The sequence below is a fragment of the Ixodes scapularis genome, unplaced genomic scaffold (genome assembly GCF_016920785.2).
Source record: "Ixodes scapularis isolate PalLabHiFi unplaced genomic scaffold, ASM1692078v2 PGA_scaffold2__306_contigs__length_199485367, whole genome shotgun sequence".
Classification (NCBI taxonomy): Eukaryota; Metazoa; Arthropoda; class Arachnida; order Ixodida; family Ixodidae; genus Ixodes; species Ixodes scapularis.
This window is the reverse complement of record NW_024609857.1, coordinates 156,111,242-156,119,420: the sequence shown is the minus strand read 5'-3', so window position 1 is coordinate 156,119,420 and position 8,179 is coordinate 156,111,242. Positions and strand designations below refer to the sequence as shown.

The window sequence follows — 8,179 nt, the reverse complement described above, 5'->3', positions numbered from 1 at the left end:
GTGTATCACTACTGCGTGGTGCACGTTAAAGGGACCATGAAGGCAGTTTCGAAGTTTTATTCGACGATTGAAATGGATGTCAGGCACGTCTCAGATACTGTTGACCAAGTTCTCTTTTGAACAGAAGTTTGGGTGCCGCACCAATCGAGCAAACAGGCGCGGTAATAATAGCGCCGGGAGCGATGCCTGAGACCCCACCGAGGCGGCGGCATAAAGGTGAACGAAAGTGCGCCGTCAAAGCGTGACGACAACGGGCTCCTCGTCTGGCGATTGGTTCAAATGATAGACGCGCTCTTGGTTTCGATTTCGGTGGTGAGATGTGATGAAAAACTTTTATTTGAACGTTGGATAATCTTTTAAAGTTGTAGTTGGGAATTAATAGGTTTCATACCGTGTATAAAAGCATAATCTGAAGCGATCCCTCCGTTTGTCACTGGTTAAACGCATCCCGCACTGCTACCTCGGGGGACGCGTAACAAGCATCGAGCAACCATGGACAAAAAAAGAAAGGCAGTGTCTGCGTCGACCCGGTCGACCCAACGCCAAGCGTTGGGCAGACCCAGAGTTCTGATTGGCTATCAAAAATAATACAGGTGACTGGGTAAATTAAGTTAATTATTTATTTACATAAGCATGCTTCTATATTAAATTTACAGTAATTAAATAATAGGTGCTATATTTTGTGCATGCTTAAGTAATTGTCTCAGTTGTTTTGTGTGACGTCATGAGGTCACGTTATTTGACGGGAAGGCGGGAGAAGGCTGATGACAGCTACGCACGTGCGTAGCTGTCATCATACTGTCTTTCATCTCGCCGCTCATTGTTCCCAGTGTCCTTCAGCTGTGTTCGACGGGTCTTCCGACCGCGGTCTCCACATCCTCTGCGCATCCACCTGCAGTTATCGTGAATCGACGTTTTTGAGCCTTGATATTTCCTTTTTGGTTCTTTGTTGATCTTTTAACGCATATATTTTTGTTGTGTCATATTTCTTAGTATTGTGTGCTTGACCCAAGCTCAACATGCCACGTGTTTTGGTGGCTGGGGATTCAATGTTGAAAGACCAAGTCGGGTCTTTCACATTGAAACCCAGCGTGACTGTTGAGGTTCGGTCGTTCAGCGGCATTAGGATCGAGCGGCTCTTCTTCATGTTGGCTGACGCCTTGCCTCACTTTGATGTACTGGTGGTGCACGTTGGCACTAACGACACCGCTGATAGTGCCATTACGCGCATCGCCAGATTTCGTGAGCTGGTGTCTCGGGTCTTGAAGGTCAGCCCTCAGATCCGGATTGCCTTCTCGGCCATTCTTCCGAGGCAGATGAGCGTGCGGAGGAATGATCGCTGGGCGGTCGGTGCCGAGGTTCTCCAGGAGCAGAACAGGGAAGCTCGGGAGACCAACTTTTTTTTGCAGGAGCTGTGCCGCAAGGAAGGCCACGGTTTCGTCGACGGGACCAGCCAGGACTGGAATGGAATGCTCAAGGCGGACGGCGTCCACTTCAACAAGAGGGGCAGCGAGGTTAGTTGTGTTAGCAAGAACACTTTTTGCGCTTTTTGTTTTATTACTTTCATTGCCATAAAATGAGGATGCAGAGGCCCCGTTTTGCAAGCAGTAGCGGTTTGTGTGCAGCTTAAACCAACAAAAAAGAGTGGCAGTGCGGTTTTTATTTTGTACTCTCTAAAAAGATGTGTTGATATATCCAGAGACATCCGATTGCATTGTTACTCTATCTTGTGTCATCTTACATTGCTCGACATGTTTTGTCTCACCCCTACGCAATCTTCAACTTAAGAATTTATAGCAGTGACCTGGAATAATACAATATAGGCTGTTTTCATTGACATCATTATGTCCACTATTTTGTTAGGAGCAACCTGGCACATGCCAAAGGTGAACATTTGAAGGATTCATTTAATGCCATCAAATATGCACAAGGGTTGCGCTGATGTCAGCACGGCGTGTATCGCCACGCTCTCTAGCGTTCTCACCCATACTGTTTGCAATGGTACATAAAATCCACACCAGTCGAATATTTCTTAACACACTTTTTGTGGTTGTGTTTGATCTTGCTATTTACATGCAGATTTTATTTTTTTTATTTTAATAGTTTGTATCAGTTTGCTCAACACTCGAACAATTGGATGGCCCAGGTGTTCGGCCGCATCCTCCGAGGTGGTGTCCGGGCTGTGGTGGCAAGCCAGCGCCAGGAGGCAGAGGAGCTCCAGCTGCAGCGGGACCTCGTGGAGGAGGAGCACCAGGAGCTGCGCCGGCAGTATGGAGACCAGGCAGGTGAGTTGGCAGAGTTCTGGGCGGGGAGGTCCAACTTCCCCCCCCCCCCCCTCAGCTGTGACGATGCAGGGCTTCCTGCATCGTCGAGTGAGCTGCAAGAGAACACGTGCACTGTGCCAGCCATCGGCATGGGCAAGGGTACCGCCACCAGGGCAATGGTTGTGCAGAGGCCCCCGAGACGTCTCACTCGTGCGGTGCCAAGGACGCACGACTGTGGAGGTGCCAGTGCCTCTGCCGAAGGTGCGGTGGTGGGCTGCGTGCCTTGCACGCAACACCCTCCGGTAGCACAGAGCAGCGTGTCCTCTGGACCAGTGACAGAGAACCCCTTGCCGACGAGTGTGGTAGTGAGCGCACCAAGTGCAGGTGGGGATGCCACTCACAAGCTGAGGCAGAGAGGAGCAAAGTCCTCGAGGATGCCAGTGACGCATGCCGCTGGCCGTGCTCCACCACTCGTTGGGGGAGTCTGGGTGCAACACAAGGCTAGCACACCTGGTGGTAGCTCTGTGTGTCCCTCCTCCTCTGGGGGCTCTGTGTCCATCACCTCTGGCAGTAGCAAAGGCACCGACAGCAAGGTGGTTGTGCAGAGGCACGACCGAGGAGGTGCCAATGTTACAGCTAGAGGCGTGGTTGGGGCTCGTGTGCCTCCCTGCACACAGTCTTCTGCTGTGTCATGGAGCACTGGTCCCCTCCCTCAGGCGGCTCAAAGCACGGATCCTGCTTTCCATGCTCAGAGTGGCTCTAGCGAGTGGACTGTGGTTAGGCGGAGGCGGAGGAGAAGGGAGACTCCTTGTGTGCCATTGAGGCCAAACCACCTTCACGTCAAAGGTGTTCTCATGGTAGGGAGAAGCCGTACAGAGAAGTACTCTGGAGGGCCCTCTCATGGGTGCAGTAAAAAGAACGGAACATGCAGCGGTCTGTCATCTTCAAGAGCTGCCGTGTCAGTGAGAGCAATGAAAAATTCTGTGGCACGTGGTAGGCCCCCTGTTTCGAGGGTTTATAACAACGCTGACACCGCATGCTCTCAGAGACAAGGCCCTGGAGTTCCTGCCCTAGGGGCAAATGCTGCTCTTGTGGCTCAAAACAAGAGCAGTCAGCCACCTGGACAGCATGGGAAGGAGAAAGAACTCAATCGGCAGTCAGTTGGGAACCATCAAGGGGAGAAGAAGGATAGTGGTGTAGGGCATCAGGATAGTGCGTTAGCATGCAGTTCGTCCGAAGGTAAGTTGAGGAAAAGATTGTCAGGAGGGGGTCAACTTTGTAAGGGCATGACTTTTAACAACTTCAATGACTTCTTTGAGGTCTTTCAAAAATGGGTGGCAGATGGTTGTCATCCCATGAAAGTGAGACGTTCTGACGTAAATAAGCTGACCCAACCAGGGGATTCTTTTCGTTATTCACGCATTACTTTCACATGCGTTCATGAAGGAGAGGGCAATCCGAGAGGAAGAGGTATTCGCCGTAACCAGCGTTTCTTTGGTAAAAATTGCACTGCTAAAATTCAGCTTACTCTTTGCGAAAAACCTTACCCTCATTACGAGGTAAAGGAGTTCAGTGACATCCACCCAACTCATGAAGTTAGTCCAAGCATCTACAGGTGGTATAAATGCGTTCGGCTACTCTCTGATCTTCAGAAGGAGGAAATTGGCGATCTTCTTACCTGCAAAGTTAAGTCGAAGGATATTAAAAAAGTTGTGTTAGAAAAGACTGGGAAGCACCTTACATTCCAAGATGTGAGGAATTTGAAGCATGGCAGGATTAAAAAGATAGAAAATAGTCTACATCATGGGTCTCTTCTGCTGGAGGAAATGGAAAGCCTAGTTAACATGTGCCCTGGTTGGAGAGTACATATAGAGAAAAACGAGAGAGATGAGCTCCTATTTATACTACTTCAGTCAAAGCTAATGCAGCAGTTTACAGAAAAGTATTCAGAAGTGTTGTTCTTTGACGGAACTTACAAAGTAAACATTGAGGGTTTTGTTCTTCATGCTATACTTTGTGAGGATAGCACGGGTCACGGAAGACCATTGTGTTATGCTTTTGTACAACGTGAGACCTCTGAAATTCTAAAATCAGCCTTAGCCAAATTTTTAGCTTTAAATCCTGTCGTGATGTTCAAGTGTAAAGTTGCAGTGATGGATAAGGATCTAAATGAAATGAACATTATAGGCCAGTTGCTTCCAGGTTGCCAAATTTTGCTATGTTCTTGGCATGTGATAAAGTTTCTCCATGATAAAGTGTCCAAAAAAAGCCCTTTCACAATAGACAAAAAGGCAGTAAAGAAAATACTCCTAGATCTTGTTTATGCCCATGATGAGAGCAAGTACAATTTTCTATTGAAACAATTAAAAGAAGAAACGCAAAAGGACCCTGACTTCTTTGAATACTACTTAAAGAATTGGCATACCTGTAGGCGTATGTGGGTACACGCGTATCGTCGGGATATTTGTTGTTTTGGGAATAATACCAATAATAGAATGGAAAGCCACAACCAAAAGATTAAACAATTTCTGAGCGCACAAATGCATTAAGTTGAAGCAGTCAAGGGCTTAGTCCAATATGTAGAGCATGAGGCTTTGTCAGTTAGCTTTGCACAATTCAAAGAAAGCAAGGTATGCATTGATACTCTTAAGATGGACAGCTTTCACCTGGAAGTATCTAGTAAGTGCACGGTGTATGCTAGGGACCTCATTTATAAGCAGTATGAATTATTCTCTCAAGACCATACTTGGAATTACAGCATGACTAAAGGAGAACACATAATCGGATGGCAGGGTAACCTTTACCACATATCTCAGGACCTGACTGCTTGCAGATGCTCATTTCATAACCATTATAAACTTCCTTGCAAGCACATCTTTGCAGTTCGATCAGTCCTTAAAGCTAATCTTTTTGACGTAAAATCTGTTGCAACCCGATGGTTAAAATCTGATTTTACAGAGGATTTTACAGACATAGCTCCAGCAACTCCGCAAGTCGTCACTACAACCGTAGCAAAGCAGGGAAGTCCAAAACTTGACACAGTTCAGGAAAGATATAAGTTTGTCCATAACAAACTTCTAGAATGGTCAAAGAGCCTTGCTAACACATTGGCACAGCTTAGTTCAAAGGAACTCCAGGAAGAAATGGTGAAGATTGAGGAGTTTTTCATAAATGTCACCACATATTCAAGGAACAAAACCTCACACGATGTAGGGGAGTTGAATAAACAGCAGGATTATAATGGGAATGAAAAGAATTTAGCAATGGGGATGTTGAGTAATGATACAGAGAATTCACAGAAACCCATTCATATAGCAAGTCTAGACATGAAAGAAATTGATCCCCTGATTGGTAGACATATTATTTCAGATCACGATTATTGCAAAGCCGCTGACATTTGGGCTCAAACCTCAAGGTTAGCTGCTCGGGAACTGCAACACCATAATGAGATAGATGTAAAATTGCCAGTTAATCTTGTAGACGAAACAGCTTTTGATAGTACAAACGTCACCTTGAGTATTTTACTTAACAAGTCACCCCGGGGTAGGCCCAGAAAAAAGAGAGCTAGATCTAAATCTAAGGAAACTGTGATGCCAAACAAGAAACATGCCAACTTGCCTCCCACTGTACCTCCAGCACAATATATTTTTTTGCAAGGTCTTCAGAACACGCAAAATGATATGAACGTATCAAATGTTGTAATGAAATCAGTACAATCTGTGACTAGCTTGACATCTAACTCTCCTGGAGCCAGTTATATAAAGAAAGATATACTAAATACACATGGGACTAGAAAGTTGTCAAATGTAGAAATGCGTGCACTACAGTACATGAAAGACTTGCCTGGGGGGTCTCACGCTGCTCGTTTAATGACGCAAAAGGATTTCGAAGATTTACTAAAGCCCACAACTCTGGATGATAATGTAATAAACACAGCGCAAGCCATTCTTCGGGACCAATTTGGTCGTGTTGGTGGACTACAAGATCCTCTTTTGGGACAGTGTAACGAGTTTTGGAAACAAGACAAATTTATTCAAATACTTCATGTCCCTGGTCACTGGCTCACTGTGACGAATTATGGTGCACCAAATAACACTGTGTTTTTTTTGGACTCTATTGGAGGTATCTCAGATAGTGCAGTATCACAGTTGTGGAGAATATTGGGGCAAGGCATAGAGATGGTAACTATTGAGTCTAAACCTGTACAAGCCCAGGAGAATGGATATGATTGTGGATTGTTTGCAATCGCTCACGCATTCTGCATTGCGGCTGGAAGAGATCCGTGTTCATATAAATTTGATAAAAATGCTATGCGTGCTCATGTGCTTCAGTGTATATGTGACAACGAATTCTTCGACTTTCCTTATACAACAGCATTTGTACCTCGAGTCAATCCTAAACTTTTATACGTCCCCCCAAGGCATTGCTAAGCACTAGAGCGGCTGCAACAATCCACTACTATCATGAAGAGGAGCTATGATTGCTACTGTAGAATTAAAATATGAAATGTACTTTCGTATTACTGTCAATAGACGATTTTGCAAATGCCAGTGCAACCAGTGAGTGCTGCAAACAATTGTGGGAACAGTGAGGGCTGCCAACCATTGCAGTCCTTGTTGTTGCTATAATCCGTTGGAAGTCAAGAAGGTAGGGCGAGGGTAAGACGGGCCGGGGAGGAGGAAGCAGATCGAACGCTGGAGAAGAAAGTGGGAAACCTCCTTCTCTTTTTAGCGATCTGTCTGCTTCTTCCTCCCCGGCCTGTCTTACCCTCGCCCCCCTTCTTGAGTTGCAACGCACTATACAGGTACCTAATTTCCCATAAAGAAAAAAGATAACTCTTCATAAGCATCCGAACTCTGCTAAACGCCTTGGAAGCGTTATTGTTCTGCCAAGTTCAGGTAAAGTTAATTATGAAAATGCAAAGGCTGCTTTATTGACTGCTCTTTTAAGGTCAAGTCACTCTCTTGTTGTCTCATGTGGTTCCCAGGTTCCCCTGCGTGCATCAAGGATGGCATGCACTGATTTGCAAAATGGTCCACTTGCAAAACTTCTGCTTACACGAATGAGAACAATAGTATTCAAATTCCTTTCTTCATTACTGTTTCTAATTTCATTTGTTTCTTTGTTCTCTGTCCTCATGAACATCTCATGCCTTATTAAGGATGCACAAACAATGAGATTACAAAGTACTCAGAAGCAACTTAAATTCTAAAAAGTTATAAACATCAATATCTGCTGCACTGAGGCTATTTTACGAATGTATGCACGTCATGGGGCTAATTGAGATTATTTGATTAACAAAAATAGTATAAGAAACTCTGATAACTTGCCTTAGAACGTGGACATGATACGAGATGAACTCAAAGTAAGACAGTTGCATAATTCTAAAACTCTTTCATATTCATAATAAGCTGTATGACTAATATCATAAAATATTGGAAAGAAACTCTTTTTAACACTCTCATCACTTGGCTCGAACTCCCCATACAGTTCCAGACAATATATAGAAGAAAACTCCTGCTTGGACAAAATTAATTATTTCAAATTTGCAGAATTAGAAGCAGTAAGTCTTGTAATTACCCTCTTGCCCTTTTACTAACTTGGCAGCTAATCAGTGGTATTTTGTATGCACATTTTTATGTCATATTTTAAAAAGGGAGCCCCACCATTGAGTACTTTACTTTCAGGCCACAGAGAAGACATGGTAATAAACTATCAAGAGCTTTAGCTGTATGCTTAAACCACTTATACCAGGGCACATTTTTTATTTATTAAGTTGTGTATATTGGCAGGCTAACATCAACATCTCTTTTGACAGAAAATAGACGAAATTGTACCTTTAATAAGGAGGTGAACTGGGCCAGTTGGTTGACATTATACATGATGGGGAAAACAGCCCAGAAAACACAAACTAT

The 8,179-nt window shown here is 44.6% G+C and overlaps 1 pseudogene; it reads left to right on the top strand.

Moving 5' to 3' along the window:
• The first annotated feature begins 1,019 nt into the window (after positions 1-1,019).
• Positions 1,020-6,694, top strand: LOC120847558 (annotated as a pseudogene).
• Positions 6,695-8,179: the final 1,485 nt, after the last annotated feature.